Genomic DNA, 18,243 nt, shown 5'->3' with positions numbered 1-18,243 from the left:
AATACTCAATTCTGACAGGGACGATATGGTGTTGTTGGAGAAAACGTCAGGATGGCTGGACTGTAAGGATGTCCGTGGATGGTTCATTTATACTAGAGCGGTGCCTGTTGGGCACTGGCCTACTTGGAACGATGCAAGTTGGAAATACATGCCCCACCCAGTTATTATGCCTTTTATGCCCAAAAATTGGCCATATATGGAGTTCTTTGTCAGGCATGCTCAAATATGGAGTCTATGCAGATGTCAGAACAACACTGTGATGTCAGAAACAATAATCTTGATGTCAGAACAGACCAGCTCCATATATGGAGATATAGGGGTGATCAGGTCCAGAGCTTGGATAGAGTGGTGCCCATTGCCCACATGACCCACCCAGTTATGTCTGTGTCCCTTTTATGCTCATATATGGAGTTATTTGTCAGGCATGCCCAAATATGGAGTCTATGCAGACGTCAGAACATATTGTGATGTCATGACAGGCCAGCTCCATATATAGAGATCTGCCCAGGCTCTGGACAGAGGCCTTTTGTGGCAGTTCTGGACAACCATGTCAGACCAACTCGACACCGGGCACTATACTCCCTGCGAGGCTGTGGAACGTGTGTGTCGAATTCGAAGCCGTGGGGCAAACGGTTCTCGGGTTACGTGCATTACAGACGTACAAACATACCTGACATACAGAGAGGCGGTGCATTTATAGATATATAGAAGACTAGAGCGGTGCCCATTGGGCACTGGCCTACTTGGAACGATGTAATAAGTTGGAACTGCATGCCCCACCCAGTCATTATGTCTGTGTCCCTTTTATGCCCATATATGGAGTTCTTTGTCTGGCATGCCCAAATACGGAACCTATGCAGATGTCAGAACAATCATTGTGATGTCAGAACAGGCCAGCTCCATATATGGAGATATAGGGGTGATCAGGTCCAGACCCGGGCAGAGGCTTTTGTGCTGGTTCTGGACAACCGGCTATCAGACGGACTCGACACCGGGCGGGCACTGCACTCCCTCGGTGGGGCGAACGGTTCTCGAGTTACGTGGATTACAGACGTACACACAGAGACTTGGTGCAATTATAGATAGATAGATATCTTTCACACTTTAATAACATGGAAATACTTTGACTTCCGAGGGGAGAGAACATCCCCAGCCCACCTCTATGCACTGCTTACACTGTTTTAATACACTTGAATGAATCAAGCTGAGGATTGCATGCGGCTGCTGACTTCAGTCTATCACCGCTGAGCTTATCGCGTTGCCCACCGGAATCGGGGGGGAGGGGGGGCATTATGTTATTGATCTGCCAAGAGGGCTATGTATGTACAGTATGTACAGTATGCCACATCTACAGGCCTTGCATGCAGAAAGTGCTCTTCTGTACTATAGGTTCAACAATGACATTGGCTGGGTTTCCCAAAGGAAATATGCAGTGAGTGAGCGTGTGGTTCTTCTCAAAAACACCCCCTTTCACTGTGAACATTGATATTCCGTGCATAGATGTGCCACGCAATGGTAGGCCTGACCGCTCAATAAAAGAATGCTGAATTAACTAGCTTGTATTGGTAACTTTGACTGCACAATAGCCTCCCATTTAACCTCCTTGTATAAGCCTATATTTATTAACCCACAATCGAATGTTATTCCATTTAATTCAGTTGCACAATGGGACAGTAGTGTTTTTCATATAGGCCTACATTTACCTTGCCGACATCACTTCGCCTTAATAATATTTGGACTACTGGACAGTAGGCTCTCTTCACTCTTAAAAAAAGAGGCTAAAGAAAGAGGCTTTAGGGAAACAGGTTTGCTGTGCGCAATGAGGACAGGTATGGCTGTGCTCTAGTCTAGGTTGTCAATTTCTATGGTATTGTGTTTGACAGTGTTTCCCAAAAAAGGACTGATCAGCCAATTAGGCCGCACACAGGCTTCTGTGTGCGGCCCAGAGGGGTGTGTTCAAGCTACGTGCAACACATCATTTCTTTGGGAAACCCAGCCAATATGATTTAAATGTTTATAGGATTACATGGCCCTAAACCAAGACCCCAGAGAAGGACTATCCAGCATTGAACCTACTGGCCAAAAGTGGAACTGCAGCACGTTCATGGCGGTGGACGGACGTTCAGTGACGTCATGTGCGTAACCCGGACCTCAAATTTGAGGCTCTTCCGCTCGCTCGAGCCATTGAGTTATAATGATACTTCCAGGAAGTCTTCAGAGTGCTTCAAAACGCTACTGAGCAACTTCCATTGAAATGAATAGCAGGGGTGTCGCTCCCGCTCCTCACTCTATCCTTTATAACTCTATGGTCTAAACCAGATTATGCAAAGAGGCATTTTCCAATGGCCAATGCCCATGGACAATTTCAGACAGATTAGTCATCAAGGAGAATGGCCTGAGGACGGACGGACGGACAGACAGACAGACAGACAGACAGACAGACAGACAGACAGACAGACAGACAGACAGACAGACAGACAGACAGACAGACAGACAGACAGACAGACAGACAGACAGACAGACAGACAGACAGACAGACAGACAGACGTACTGTATGTATAGGTCACTGCGCACTGGTGAAACTGTGAAACTTTGATTAAAGTTTCAGTTTACTGTTCAGATTAGAGATTACATTATAATGGCCAAACTATGATGACATACTGTGGGAAACAGCTGCAATGAAAGTGAAAATGCAAGAACAGAATGAAGAACATTAGACTAAGCTAAATTCATTCAATGCTTACACAGCATGAACACTGTAAAACAAAGATTTTGTTAAACCCGCATCTCACTGTGTAAAACATTTAATCTGGGGGGGGAAAAGGAGCGAGGGAAGCCAGCCATCATTATTTCCAGTCAGGTTGCTTAAGTTATACACTGCTCGCAAAACACATCAAAACAACACAGAATAAGTGACGCCTATATAAAGCCAAAAGAGAGATTTGATGCCATTTGTGGCCATATAGCCTTGTGTTGTGACATCTCATCAGGAAACCACAGAGCAGAGAGATGGAGCCAGGATACCGATAGGATGATGGCTCTCTCTCTGTCTTGGTACAGATCGTAGCATGAAGTGAACATTTATGCTGAGTTGCTGCTCAATTAGCGTTAAGCTGTGTGCCACCCTGGTCAGGTAGCTATGGGCGCACTCAGCGCTCAGTCCTTGCCTGAGAGACAGCTCAGTGTGTGTGTGTGTGTATGTGTATGTGTATGTGTATGTGTATGTGTATGTGTATGTGTATGTGTGTGTGTGTGTGTGTGTGTGTGTGTGTGTGTGTGTGTGTGTGTGTGTGTGTGTGTGTGTGTGTGTGTGTGTGTGTGTGTGTGTGTGAGTGATTGTTGTTCATTTCCTGTGTGAAGACAAAATAAGCACATGAAGACCTCATGTGCTCATCCCTGGCTTTCACCCATGCACATCACAGCTCTTTTCTACTCAAGTGTTTGACCACAGATAATTATACAATTAAAACAATTTTCCGCATCTATCTGTCAGACTGATCTAATTTGCCATTAGAATGAAACAATAATAGGAAGCATCTCTCTCTCTCTCCCTAAGCAACGCTCTTTCCTCTGTATAACACATCTAGGCTAGGCCATCTGCAAAAACAGAGAGAGGAATAGGGTTGTATTTGTTTAGCAGGATGTTGGTGAATAAAGTAAGGCCCAAACACATTCATCACGACCCACAGGGTTGTGTACGGAATTGGAGCCGTACGACTGTGGTCTCAAATTAACCCTTGATTGTGGAGATGCAAAGAAGATTTGCTTTCTGCCAGCATCGACATAAATTATGCATCGTGGGAAAGTACACCAACAGAAGCTAAGCCCTAAAACAAGCCCCAAAAGAATGTGAAAAGGTGAAACCTGACATACAACATGCCCGTTGTTATTAGCGACCTAGTCATGATTGACTGCCCCCCTAAGCCAATGGGAGTCTGACCCCATACTGCCTCCTAAGCTATGACACGTGCACCGCGGAAGTCTCCGCACCCAGACCACAGCGCGGAGCGGAGAGGCAAAACACAGTGATTTAACCAACAATAGAATGTTGCAAACGAACGAAAACAACGGCCACAGGACCGTGACAGAGAAACATACACGTTACCAAAAAAAAACAAATGGGGAAAGATGCGCTTGTTTCACCTGACAAATATGACTAGGTCATCATTTCTGGTTATTATATTTTTCCCCTTTCTTTCTTTTAACCCATTCTGACCTGAGATCAGATTCTAAAAATGTCTGTTTGAAAATGACAGTTTTCTGAAAAAGCTATGTTTCTATGTCAGTCGTTCTTCAAATTTTCAAAAATGGCAGACCTACAAGCTCGTATCATATCATATCATATCGCGCCACCGAGTGGCGCGATATGAGCTTGTAGATCTGCTATTTTTCAATAGCTAAAGCATGACATGATGCTGACACCAAAATGGGTGCCCGTTCAGAATGGGTTAAACAGGGTTCACCAACTTAGCAAGCAAAGCACCCATTGGTGCTTTGACGTTATCACAGTTGTATTAATTCATTCCATTAATTGGGATGTGATCACGTGATTCTCTGTGTTTTCTCTTTGCCTGTCCTGCAGCTGAGTGGGTGCGTGTGAAAAAACAACTGGGCAGTGCCCCCCCCCCCCCTCCCCCCCTGCCCTTTCTGGGACACAGCCCCAGAGGGCGCAGTGAGGGGGGGGGGATGCAGAGGGAGGCACAGCCGACACCTTGACCTGGAAATCCTGCCTCTCCGCCCTCTGCTGTGTGGATAAGGGACGAGGATAGGAACTGCTCTCCTCCTCCAGTTCAAGGGAAACACGCGCCCCCTCCCCTCCCCCCCCCCCCCCCCCCCACACACACGCCCTGTGTGTATCCAGCAGCTCCGCCAGATCGAGTACAATAGCAGCGGAGGTTTTTTATGTTTATGAGCTATCCTGATGGGGATACACATATCCATTAGAAATGAGCCAGCCCATGGAGGAGGAGGGAGGAGGTGTGTGTGTGTGTGTGTGTGTGAGGGTGCGTGTGTGTGTGTGTGTGTGTGTGTGTGTGTGTGTGTGTGTGTGTGTGTGTGTGTGTGTGTGTGTGTGTGTGTGTGTGTGTGTGTGTGTGTGTGTCTATGTCTGTCTGTGTTGGGGGGTGGGGTGGGGGGGGGTCCAGTATTACCGACGAGCAAATGCACCATCAGCATAGAGGCAGAACTGCCTTTTATGGCAACAGATCACAGACTCAAGCCATTGGCCACAAAGACCACAAATGAGGCGTTAAGTGTAGTGGCACGGCAGCAGAGGAAGAGGAGCCTAGAGATATGACCCTCATCTCACCCATTCATCTCTCTCCCTCTCCCTATCTCTCCCTCTCCCTCCCTCTCTCTCTCTCTCTCTCTACATCACCAAACCAATCCTCAACCCCACACCTCCTCCCCTCTTTCTTATTCCCATTTAATCAGTAAAACATAGCTAGACAAAACACACACACACACACACACACACACACACACACACACACACACACACACACACACACACACACACACAGGGGCCCCACAATGCACTACTGCAAAACTGTCACCAACAGCGGAATTCATTAAAGCAATGTTAACGTCGTGGTCCTCTAACGTAATTTCTATAATTGAAATTTAATTCTTATACAATATTTGGGGTGCTTTTTTAATTGACGTCTGCTGTAATTAATTGCCGCGGAGAGGCACCGGGCGGCAAAGTGAAGTCAAAAAACGCAACCTGACACGGAGATTGCGGAGGAGGGGGTAATGGTGGGGGTGAGGGGGGGGGGGGGGGGGCACTGGGAGGATTTCATCATCATGTACCCCCCCACCCTCACCCAGGGAGAGAAGAGGATGGGAGCAGGGAGGGGCTGGACTCTTCTTCACAGTCAGAGATTTAATTGCACACGGATTCCATTACCTCTGCACAAATGTCACGTTCTCTTCTGATCAGGGGGCAAGGCAGCCACTGGCACGCAGCCAGCCACTATAGTGCAGAAAGTATTCAGCCAATCACTGCTCCCAGGGCAGACAGAGGTGAGGAGAGGGACGTTGGGACGGGACGGCATGCCAAAGATATACATTAAAATAGATGTCACACCGAAGCAGCTGATGAGGCACCATTCAGTTAGAGGGCAGTATGTCATACCGTTCATTGATTTTGGCCATGCGATAAGCTGTGTAATTATTTAGATTCGGTTTTCAAATTATATTCAGGAAATAGTTGCATACTGATTATTGTGCCGGGAGTTATTTGCTGTGATACAGCAGGTATACATTTCAACACGCAAGATTATAGATTTTATGATGCAAATCTAGTTTAGGGCATGAACTTGTAAATACCACTTAGTGTTCATTCTGTATAATGTAAAGGTATAAAAACTGCACTTCCTTTTCAGCTACCGTCATCATGCTTGCCTTAAACTGAAGCTGCAGTAGGGTTGGACCTCTTTGTAGATGAGGATCTGTACGGTTACATCGGTACAGTACAGTACAGTACGGTTGGACCTCTTTGTAGATGAGGATCTGTACGGTTACATCGGTACAGTACAGTACAGTACGGTTGGACCTCTTTGTAGAAGAGGATCTGTACGGTTACATCGGTACAGTACAGTACGGTTGGACCTCTTTGTAGATGAGGATCTGTACGGTTACATCGGTACAGTACAGTACAGTACGGTTGGACCCCTTTGTAGAAGAGGATCTGTACGGTTACATCGGTACAGTACAGTACGGTTGGACCCCTTTGTAGAAGAGGATCTGTACGGTTACATCGGTACAGTACAGTACAGTACGGTTGGACCTCTTTGTAGATGAGGATCTGTACGGTTACATCGGTACAGTACAGTACGGTTGGACCTCTTTGTAGAAGAGGATCTGTACGGTTACATCGGTACAGTACAGTACAGTACGGTTGGACCTCTTTGTAGATGAGGATCTGTACGGTTACATCGGTACAGTACAGTACAGTACGGTTGGACCTCTTTGTAGAAGAGGATCTGTACGGTTACATCGGTACAGTACAGTACGGTTGGACCTCTTTGTAGATGAGGATCTGTACGGTTACATCGGTACAGTACAGTACAGTACGGTTGGACCCCTTTGTAGAAGAGGATCTGTACGGTTACATCGGTACAGTACAGTACGGTTGGACCCCTTTGTAGAAGAGGATCTGTACGGTTACATCGGTACAGTACAGTACAGTACGGTTGGACCTCTTTGTAGATGAGGATCTGTACGGTTACATCGGTACAGTACAGTACGGTTGGACCTCTTTGTAGAAGAGGATCTGTACGGTTACATCGGTACAGTACAGTACAGTACGGTTGGACCTCTTTGTAGAAGAGGATCTGTACGGTTACATCGGTACAGTACAGTACAGTACGGTTGGACCTCTTTGTAGAAGAGGATCTGTACGGTTACATCGGTACAGTACAGTACAGTACGGTTGGACCTCTTTGTAGAAGAGGATCTGTACGGTTACATCGGTACAGTACAGTACAGTACGGTTGGACCTCTTTGTAGAAGAGGATCTGTACGGTTACATCGGTACAGTACAGTACAGTACGGTTGGACCTCTTTGTAGAAGAGGATCTGTACGGTTACATCGGTACAGTACAGTACAGTACGGTTGGACCTCTTTGTAGAAGAGGATCTGTACGGTTACATCGGTACAGTACAGTACAGTACGGTTGGACCTCTTTGTAGATGAGGATCTGTACGGTTACATCGGTACAGTACAGTACAGTACGGTTGGACCTCTTTGTAGAAGAGGATCTGTACGGTTACATCGGTACAGTACAGTACGGTTGGACCCCTTTGTAGAAGAGGATCTGTACGGTTACATCGGTACAGTACAGTACGGTAGGACCCCTTTGTAGAAGAGGATCTGTACGGTTACATCGGTACAGTACAGTACGGTTGGACCCCTTTGTAGATGAGGATCTGTACAGTTACATCGGTACAGTACAGTACGGTAGGACCTCTTTGTAGAAGAGGATCTGTACGGTTACATCGGTACAGTACAGTACGGTTGGACCTCTTTGTAGATGAGGATCTGTACGGTTACATCGGTACAGTACAGTACGGTTGGACCCCTTTGTAGAAGAGGATCTGTACGGTTACATCGGTACAGTACAGTACGGTTGGACCTCTTTGTAGATGAGGATCTGTGAGTATTCCTTTGCATTTGTACTTTCACCGTACACACCCGACGTTCATTGGTATGAATGGCTGAACAATCAAACTGATGAAAAGCACTTTGAGTAAATCTTTTGGGATTTACTTCAAGCTAATTAGGGCCAGATGCAAATTAGCCGAATGTGTTAGATCTCCCAGCATGCTGGCCTTTTGTCAGTCCACAGACAGATAGAGAACACACGTATGAAATGAGAAGGGCTATGCCGCTATGGGGATGAATTGTCACATACCCTGATCACTGGTGCGGCACAGACTGGCATTCCATTCTTCCAATGACAATTCAGCTCACAGTGTCCGGGGGGCGGGACCATGGGAGTTTCAGCGATGGCACGCGTCTGAAAGAGAGGGGGCATGAAAGGGAGAGATGAGACTGGTGACAAGGTGGGTAGAGTCCCTGGCTGCCCTGGTCCACCAAACCAACATGTACAGAAAATCCGTGACAGCTGAAGGAAAGTGAACGTGATTGTCTTCATTTGGCATACATTGTGACGTGCCGATTCCTGTTGACATCTCTTGGCCTAAATACATATCAGCCATGCATCAGCACAGCCTGTCGTCTCATCATGTGAAATAAAGATAGTTGCACATGATGATAGACAACAAGGTAAATATCACTGTTGCATAATCACATGATGCTTGCTGACTAAAATGTCACAAACCGCACATCTCATTCCCATGTACTATGCATGCTCACAATGACGAAGTGACCTACAAAATACAAATGCATTGTCTTCACTGTAAAAACCACCAAGGACTAATAACAGAACTAAACAAATGTTTGCAATTTTACATTCGTTTGTAAGTAGCGGTAATAAATGACCCGTAGCTCCAGGAAAAAACACAGCAACTAAAAAAAACTAAACAATCCATTTAGTTTAGTCAAGAACCTGGTGTGCAGCAACATGCTCATCTGTAGGCAGATAAACAAGTGGAAAGATGCTAATGACTACCAGATATGCTCAGATCATGCAAATGAAGCAGCAGAATGCGATGTTTGGATGTTTTTTCCTGTAATAGGATAGGAGGCATGGCTGTCTTGTGGTTAAGTATGTGTGTGTTTGCGTTTTTTTGCTCCTGTGATATAGGGCCTACTTCTGTACGACTTTGGCACATAATGTGGCTTTGTGTCTCTCCACTAGCAGGATGCAGCAGCAAACCAGTCCCCGTTAATTGAACCCCCTCTATGAGAAAGCATGTGTCGAAAGACCAAAATCTATAACTCTGCCTCTGTAGGCCACGAAAAAACCAGACACAACAAACCGCAGGCCCGCCATCCCAACTCCTCATAATTCACCAGTGTGGAATTCAACTAACCCCATTAGTACGGACCGTTGTTTCCACAGCTCGTCTACATTCCTGGACCCGCCATCGGCCTCTGAGCAGGCCCAGATAAGACCCCTCTGATTACTCGCTTGCATGCCTGTCATTACTCCCAAAAAATATGTTGATCCCAACAGACAGCTTCGCCCCTGTGAATTTACGGCCGCACCATTGTGTCTCCTTTGTGCTCGAAAGGGGGCACTTGCTCAGAAAGGCCCCTCTCACTTTGAGACCCCGAACAGAAGGCACTTAGGTGGAAGTCACGGCCGTGTCTTGTCATGCACAATTTACAAGGCTGAGGCTTTAGAAACTACTTGATAAGATGATTCAAAAGTCACTGGATTTATGTGTGGTGTCACAAAAGGGACACTGAAATACCACACAGTGACACTCAGGCGGAAGCTCTGCTTTGGAGTTTTTATTGCAAATTAGCGGTCATTGATTTAAAGTCATGGTAAGATTTTAATGCCATTTGTACATAAAAAACACCACACAACGAAATGCTAAAGTATCTGTGTTAATACCTTTTAAACAGCAAGCAATGTCTTGCATCTCTTTGCCTTTGTGGCCTGTTTTATGCCAGCTGCTCAACACACAAAAACCTCCCAACTTTGTAAACATGTGGTTGCAATCCCCCTTTTCACACAAATTACAAACCATGTCAGGTTCAAAAGCAATGCCAGCATAACCAGCCACTTTAAAAAAGAAAACACATGCGTTAATTGCCGCTTATTTGTCCGTCAACTTTCCAGGCAATCTAAACATGTACACATATCTGGCTGCCCCTCCTTGCTGACGCCTACGAATGAGTGGCAGATGTCAGATCTACAGCCATGAGGTCTTAACCCATTCTGACCGGGCACCCATTTTGGTGTTGGCATCATGTTATGCTATTGAAAAATAGCAGATCTACAAGCTCGTATCGCGCCACCGAGTGGCGCGATACGAGCTTGTAGGTCTGCTATTTTTGAAAAATCGAAGAACGACTGACATTTTTTAGAATCTGATCTCAGGTCAGAATGGGTTCATCAGACCAGTGTGTGTCCGGCGGAAACCTCGTATGAATCTGATCTCAGGTCAGAATGGGTTAAATAGCACATGGTCAGACCATGGGGCTAACACCGTCAGTAAGGGTTGTGTGGGTGGGTCCAGTTCCCAATGGGACTTCCCATTCTAAAAATGTTTGCACAGGGCACTTTGAATTAAGACAAACCAAATGGCATGTGTTCCTGCTGTACTGTACTGTACTGTACTGTACTGTACTGTACTGTACTGTACTGTACTGTACTGTACTGTACTGTACTGTACTGTACTGTACTGTACTGTACTGTACTGTACTGTACTGTACTGTACAACCCATGTATAACCCCTGGTACAAACCAACCACTACAACTCCAACCTCACACTGTGTGAAGTGAGGGGCTCTCTTATCATCGTACATCTTCATGACGTAAAACACTATGGGCTGTATTATGCGTGTCTTAAGTACCAGGTCTTATTACTTAACTTAAGACCTGGAGGCGAGGTCAATGCTCTTTGGCCACTCAGAATAGCCAAATGGCATTGATCACGCCTCCCAGGTCTTAAGTTAAGTAATAAGACCTGGTATTTAAGACACGCAAAATACAGCCCTATGCCTATTTGCTCAGACACAATGTAAAATTCTCCATTCATTGTCAATGGGAATTTAAAGTTTGTGGACACACACCAAAAGCTGGATATAAAGGAGGGTCTCTGTGAGATGGATCTGATAATGTGACAGCGTCGTCCACTGTGACTCACAGCGGAGACCAGGTAGGGGAGAGCGATCAAGGCCACATTGGGGACACTACTACGTGGCTGTGCCGGATCAATGGCTCGACCCATTAAAGTAACGCCACTCCCGGTACCTCATCTAATAAGGGCCAGCCTCTGGGAGATCGCCCCTCGCTGACACACGCTGCTGGGGACAATTATAAGAGAGTGGTCTTTTTCAGTGCCGACGCCCACTTGACCCGGCAGCGCAAAGGCACCACGGAGATCCACATGATTTAAACTCCTCCCTAAGATGTGCTGACAAGGTTAGAGGGTCAATGCAGACATTAACAGGTCAGTGTGTGGCCCACTTGGGAACAATTACTCCCAGTCACAGCTAAGTGGACACTTGATTGAACACGACGGAGGCAGGACACACTTCCCACAGATAACAATCCCCAGAGCCATTTAGGATAAAAAGCCCTTGTGATACAGCCTTTATGGGCAGAATTCATCTTCCTTCTCCCTTTTAAAAGAATGTGAGAGTGTGATAGAGAGCCATTCTCTGGAGGAGATGAGTCTCTTGCAGCATTACCATTTTCCAGCAATACTAATAGCTGCTTATAACACTGGAACAATTACAAGGTGACTGGGAGAGAAAGCTAAACAATGACAAGTGCTGTGAAGATTTCATTTCTCATTCTTGAATGACCAACACAAAAAAGAATCGTGTCTGTCCTCCTGCTGCAGCCTTTTATGGAAATCTCCTATTTTCAATGTAACTTGCTGTGTTGAAACCAAAATAGCATTACAAAGAACAAAACAAAAGATTCATCTCAATAACCACAGGGCACAAGGACTCCATCAGGCACTGTGAAACCCAAGACAGCAAGCAATATAAATATTCACTCGTTCATTGAGCTCTCATCTCTAATTACTGTAGATGTGCTACTGTTTCATTGTCGTTTATTTTTTACTTTTACTGTCCAACCTTTAACCCACTGACAGTCTGACCCACCCCCTCCCACCACAGTGACTAAAAAACTTTGCTTGGAACATCTGGTACCTTATCCGCACAAAGCAACAAACACACTCCAGATATCCGTGGAAGTGAACAACAAATAGTTTATGCATTTTTTTCATAACGTGTGGGCTCAGCTTCTAGTGTAAGGGGAAGAACAATATATACTAAACACTAAAACTAAACAGATGTTTGAGGCTAACTCCTGCAGATAAAACAAATGCGCTAATGAGCGATCTCAATATAAAACGGTCACTCATCTCCTATAGTCTCTTCATACGCGTATGTTGCTTATCGATCCACAAACACATTTCCCGCCCAATTTGCATAAGCTGTGTATTGTTTGTGGTATTGCCCCCCCTCTTCCCTCTGTGCTTTGTTTATTTATTTCTGTGTTAGAAAATCAGTTCCACATTGTCCTCACTGCGTAGCGGTGGCTGACGCCTGCAGCTGCTGGCTGTTAGTGGCTGGAGAGACGATACAGTTCACCACTTCTCCTGGAGTAGACAGACAGACACACACACACACTGAGCTGCACAGCTGCACATGATGAGATGGGGTGTAAAAAAGAATATCAAGAAGAGAAGAGAAGAGAAGAGAAGAGAAGAGAAGAGAAGAGAAGAGATTATTTATACATCCGATAGCTTGGTGGACATGTCCCATTACAGAGTGTTGCTGATACACCCCCCCCCCCCCCTTCTGTTTGGAGGAGGACACAGAGGAACCAGGAAGCAGTGTTAGCGTAAGAGGAAACGAGATGTAGCGAAGGGTTTCTCTCCTCTATCTCTCTCTCCCACCCACCTCATTAACTGGGCTCCTTTCCAATTCATTTAGTACCCCTGAGAGAGAGAGAGAGAGAGAGAGAGAGAGACAGACAGACAGACAGACAGACAGACAGAGCCTTCCCTCAAGACTTTACGAAGATGACACAACATTAGCCATGCCATTTGCATATGCAGAGTAGAAGCAAGCAACAGGCTCTCTTGATAGAATGACCTATTGGTTGTTGTAGCAGCCAGGAGTTATTTCCCGGGACGATTCTGTAACCAAGTGGGCATCATGTGAATACCATCTGGGTACCACTTATTTAATGCTGGCAGTAGTCCTATGGCTGCCAGCCTGGCAATGAGGAGATGGGAATAAATTGCATCATTTGCTTAACATCCATTTGCCGTTGTGCCCGTTAAAAATCCATGACTAAATAATTTGGTTATTTCGGCCGCCAGTTACCGCTGTCAGCCAAATTGCATCGTACATGCAACAAACAGAGCAATTGTCAAAGGGCTGATAAAGGAGCTATCGGGATGTTAGCCCCACAAAATCGCATTCACCAAGTATATTAACAGCCCTCAATCCATTTACACGAAAGAATTCTCTCAGTGTGTCATGTGCCGCACATCACCCATAAACAGACAATAAACACATTGTAATTATAATGCCAACTCTTTAATTACGTGTGCCATGTGGGGATGGTCTAGCTCGCTGTCAGTGTGATGTGAAAGGATTGGGGCTGTGGGGGGGGGTGGAGATCAAGCCTCAGGCCCAATGAGAACGATATTCCCTGCACTCCTAGCGTGTTAGAAGGCAGAAAATTCAATTGGCATGGTTCCAGCGACGAACAGTCCAAACAACCTAAATCAGTGGGGACAAACTCCATGCAAATCATTTACATTAGCACAAGTGCAGGGAGAAGAGAAATGTCTCAGTTTTCACACCCACAACATGAAAGCTGGGGGAAATCGCCAAAGCAAGCGCAGCTTGACTTGACCGGAATTATTCTGAGAAGGTTTTCATCTCAAGAATATAAGAGTAATAGTATAATGTGCTGAACGGTGAATATCCCATTTGTTTTAAATAAAGCCAGGACAGAGGAGCCTGGTTCAATAATGCATGACACCAATGATGTCAGGGTGAGCAGTTCCACAGGGGCCACCAAAAAGTGGCATTACTTTAAGTGATTAGCTACACCTGGCCCTGTAGCCAGGTGTAGCTACACCTGGCCCTGTAGCCCCTCCTATGTCCAACTTTGAGGGTCTGTGTAAACACAAACATTGAAGACAAAAGTGTGTAAACACAAACATTGAAGACAAAAGTGAGGACTCAAATTGTGATTGGCCAGAATGAGATGATGTATGATGACATGATGATAAGAGCGCAACTCACTTCACACAGGTGTGATTTTTCATATTCCACCCTGATTGGCTAATATTGACTCCTACTACCTGGCATGGCGGAGACCTGTGCTCTGAGGAGCACATTTTTCTAGCTGCAACTAAGTAGTACCTGTGGTAATGTTTTATTAAACATTCTGTACAAAATGTTTCCTGTGTGTGTCTCGTGCAATGGTCTCATGCCGCAGGTTTGCGCACCGTTTGCGCAGCGACAGTGATATTCAGTCATTTTCGTGAATTTCGTCCCAAAATACTGTTCATCTCAAGCCCCGTAGCAATGACGCTTTTTGGTTCAAACATGAACTAGCTGTGGGGAAAGGTCACGAGTCTACTTGACATACCTGACAAAGACCACACGGTCGAAACGTTGTATTAATTTTTCCTGCTGTGTCGCAAAATAAAAGTTTTTTGGAGCATCTTAAAGTGAGTTGCGAGACCCCGCTTTGTTCTACTTGAATGAATACATTTAGACTGATGTGATGTGTGAGTGAGGTGGAAACCGTGGAATAGTTTTATTTAGTTTGTTTTAAATGGAGCTGCATTACAGTATCAATCAATATACTGTGATTGTTTCATACCACCGTATAAAAAGGTGTATACATTTACGTCCCTAGTCTTGTCGGGCAACAGCTTATGTTGGACTAAAATCCCATTAAGAGTATTTTCTTCTCAATTGTAAATGTACATTGCACACTAAAATGTAATTTGGAGAATGACATCTCTCTGATGAGTCACTGGCCAGGCGATGTGAAATGTCAGCTCTGCAATGAGAAAGCGTCTCTGGCTCTGCCATTGTTTACATATTGACTGGCAATGTGTGGTCGGCCCTGATGAGAACACAACACACATGACTTCCACTGGCATGACCTCACAAAGTGGAAAAAGAGCAGTCACTGTCAAGCTGGTAAGAGGGTGTGGCATCATAATCAGTGAAGGTAAGGGAAGACTTAAAGCCTAAAGGACAAACAAAACAAAACTATTATTGGCTATAGGAGCGAGTATGAAATCAGACATTACAGGCTGGCTGGTCCTTTAACCGCTTCCACTGCAATTTTAACACTAAAAGAAATTGTCCTTGCCTGTACTTTGTCCTCCGATTCCCCTGTCTGTGTGAGCTTCAGCTGAACACTTCAATGTGCCCCGTGAGGTCTTTTTTACACAGCGGTACTATAGATAGAAGAGACCAGAGTGACTGAGTAAGAGAGAGAGAGTGCATGGGGGATACAGGATTCTCATCCACCATCCATCTCATATTCTAATGCAGCCATTATGTTCTAAAAGAGGCTGCTCATCTATTCATTTTATGAGGCATTTGCAAAAAAGATGACACTGCAAGAGGCCCAGTCCGAGTGATTAAAATTCTTTGAATTAGCCCTTCAATCACTGCATACAATTGTGTGTAAAGTACACAGAAATGCACTCAGAAGCCTCATCCAACTCTCCTCCATAATATGAAGTGAAGTGATTGATTTACTCATTTCTCACTCTGAGTTGTTTTCACGGGGAAGAATTGATTAGTCAACACATTAAAAGCTGGTATATCATGCGCCCCTATGCGCAACATGAAAAGGCTTTTAGAAAAATATCCAATAACTCATAACTGCTTATTGCTCAAACCTCACCATATTGATAGTATTTAACAACAGGGGTTGTAAAATATCCAGCAAAAAGGCTGTAAATCATGAATAGTAAAATGGTAAACAGTAGTGAGGCAACAGGGTGACATGATGCACAAACAGCCAAGTTTGCGCTTTAAAGTCACTTGTCAATGTCACTATATTACACTAAAACTCCACAGTCAGTACTTTTAGGCCAGGTTCACATTTTAGAGAAATGCTGCAATAATAGATACATTGAGATAGAGGGCTTGCTTATTAAAGGAAAGGAAAAGTTGAAATACTGTATATTCTCGCAGAGTGAGAAGCGAGGAAAACAGATGAGCATCAAGATGACACACAAGTATTACCTCTGTTTCAAAGTAACGAAAAAGGTACATGTGTGTTGCTATTCTTTTTACTTTGTAGCCCTATTAATAAAGGCTTTTTGTTTAATAGAGGAAAAGTCACCATGGAATATCTTTGAATCTTGAGTCAACAAGAATAAAAGTATATGTCTTCCTTTTTTAAAGCCACCATCATGGCGCATAGTTGGCTATAGTTTCTGGCTTCAACACATAATTCTCTGGCAAATCTATTTACCAAAATGCTAAACAAAAAACTAACACCTGTGAAAATAACCATCTCCAAGCGAGTGGTTTGGGAATGGAGCCCCACCCTGTTTACAGCACCGAGAACAAAAACAAACTCTCTCTATGGAGTACGGGCAAATGCAAGTCACACGCTCCAACCAATACAGGCAAACAACAACAATATCTGAAGCTCTACAGGGAGACCAGGCTATCAGACAACAGCACCTCTCACACAAACACGTGTGTGTGTGTGTGTGTGTGTGTGTGTGTGTGTGTGTGTGTGTGTGTGTGTGTGTGTGTGTGTGTGTGTGTGTGTGTGTGTGTGAATCAAGAGAAAGAGAGATGTGTGAGGGCAAGTGCTTCTGTGCGAACGTGTGTGTGTGTGTGTGTGTGTGTGTAGGCTGAAACTGAGTAAGAAAAAAAGAATGCTACCCACTCCCCCAGCATCAGGTCAAGTGAATCATCGAGAGCAAAGGGAAGACACCGCCGTCGCCCACGATGGGCAGCAGAAAACCACATCGGTGTGACTTCACCGCACCAGAGTGGGTATGTTCAGTAGACTCACCCTCAATGTCCAGGGGACTCTGAATAAAGAGGTAATGAATCTCACTTAACAAGGCCATTATCAGTGCAGGAACTAGTGCACTGTCACGGGGGAGTCCAACTCCACGTCTTTCACATCCACTAGTCTTCTACAGTTAAACACGGCAACGTATGCTATCTGAAACATTTCAAAACATTATTATTCTACTTGCGTGAGTCTGGACTTAATACAGGTAAACAACCTAATGCACCCACAGTAGGGGGCACTGAACTAATTAGGTATCAATGACGTCCCCTGGTTACGTTTTAGCCAAGTAGCGAATAGCGATCATCTGAATGAATACTTTAATTAAATTCTGTGACTCCACACTCATTAGTATTTTTGTTTCCTCTCCTAGAGCATTGCATCTTGGGTAATAATTAATTACTGCTTCCCAATTACCACCCAGCTGGACAATATATATCAAATAAACAAGCAACAACCTGTCAATTAGGTGCAGCCTTCATAATAGCTTAGAATAATGTAACAATGTAAGTTTGGACTGAATCACATGTGCCTCAACACATAGGTTTGTAAAAGAATTACGTTGCATGTGTTTTTGAAGCAATTAATAAGCACCTATAGTTTTTTTTATTGTGAATAGAACAAGACACAGATAACGTTGATATAGCACTATTTCAAAATAAGGACTTTTCCATCAGATATGGGCATACACAGGGACAGTGTGACAGTTTAAGAGCATCATATGATACTAATAGACAAATAGCGGAAAATGGCCTTTCCACAAGCTCACAATGCTTCACGAATCATGATACAATGAGGTAGATGTACTATTTTATTAATATCTTTTTTTTAATGTATTTGCAAATTCTTCTGTTTCTCTTTTTAACATTTGCGCCTATAATGACACACCCAAATAGCGATAGCAGGGTTAACATGGTTAACTGCAAAGGCAGAAAGAATGGTTGCATTAGGCAATCTGTCAACAAAATTTGCATTGCTGCTCTCTCCCGGTCTCCATTGCTCTCTCCTGCTTCTTCCTCGAGCCCACAGCGCTCCCGGCTCAGATCTCAGCACT

General features: G+C 44.7%; 1 long non-coding RNA gene across 1 annotated transcript in view; it reads right to left on the bottom strand.

Moving 5' to 3' along the window:
• Positions 1–18,243, bottom strand: part of LOC310863684 — a 61,447-nt gene that overhangs the window by 35,137 nt on the left and 8,067 nt on the right. The window contains exon 2 of the long non-coding RNA XR_014569690.1: positions 8,418–8,522. This is a non-coding gene — a long non-coding RNA (uncharacterized lncRNA). The remainder of the gene's footprint in view (positions 1–8,417; positions 8,523–18,243) is intronic.

Source organism: Protomyctophum parallelum (assembly GCF_964188405.1).
Source record: "Protomyctophum parallelum genome assembly, chromosome: 8".
Classification (NCBI taxonomy): domain Eukaryota; kingdom Metazoa; phylum Chordata; class Actinopteri; order Myctophiformes; family Myctophidae; genus Protomyctophum; species Protomyctophum parallelum.
This window is presented reverse-complemented; position numbering and strand designations above follow the sequence as displayed.